The following is a 665-nucleotide window of genomic DNA, read 5'->3' as shown; positions in this document are numbered from 1 at the left end:
TAGATCCACTGCGCATGACAGAGACCGCCAGCGCGAGACTGGGAACCCAGGGTATCGCGAGACTGGGGGTGGAGGCACTCTCACCCATTGATAAATTGGAGCCTGATCCTGAGAGCAACACAGCTGGTGCAGAGGTGGAGGACACTTAACTATATATATATATATATATATATTTGAATCAGTCAAATGGCTAATTTATTGCAGTGACACCAATGAAAATCTGCTAAGCAAAGACATAAAAAGATCATTTATGTGGCAGTATCTCAGGAAAATTTACTGCACAGAAGGAGGCCATTCGGCCCATCATATCCACGCATGCTGAAAATGAGCCACCCAGCCTAATCCCACTTTCCAGCACTTGGTCCGTAGCCTTGTAGGTTACGGCACTTCTGGTGCACATCCAGGTACTTTTTAAAATGAGTTGAGGGTTTCTGCCTCTACCACCCTTTCAGGCAGTGAGTTCCAGACCCCCATCACCCTCTGGGTGAAAAAATTTCTCCTCAGCTCCCCTCTAATCCTTCTACCAATCACTTTAAATCCATGCCCCCTGGTTATTGACCTCTCTATTAAGGGAAATAGGTCCTCCCTATCCACTCTAGGCCCCTCATAATTTTGTACACCTCAATTAAATCTCCCCTCAGCCGCCTCTGTTCCAAAGAGAACAA

This window comes from Heptranchias perlo, chromosome 7, assembly GCF_035084215.1.
Source record: "Heptranchias perlo isolate sHepPer1 chromosome 7, sHepPer1.hap1, whole genome shotgun sequence".
Classification (NCBI taxonomy): Eukaryota; Metazoa; Chordata; class Chondrichthyes; order Hexanchiformes; family Hexanchidae; genus Heptranchias; species Heptranchias perlo.
The sequence above is the reverse complement of the archived record's forward strand: the minus strand, read 5'-3'. Positions refer to the sequence as shown.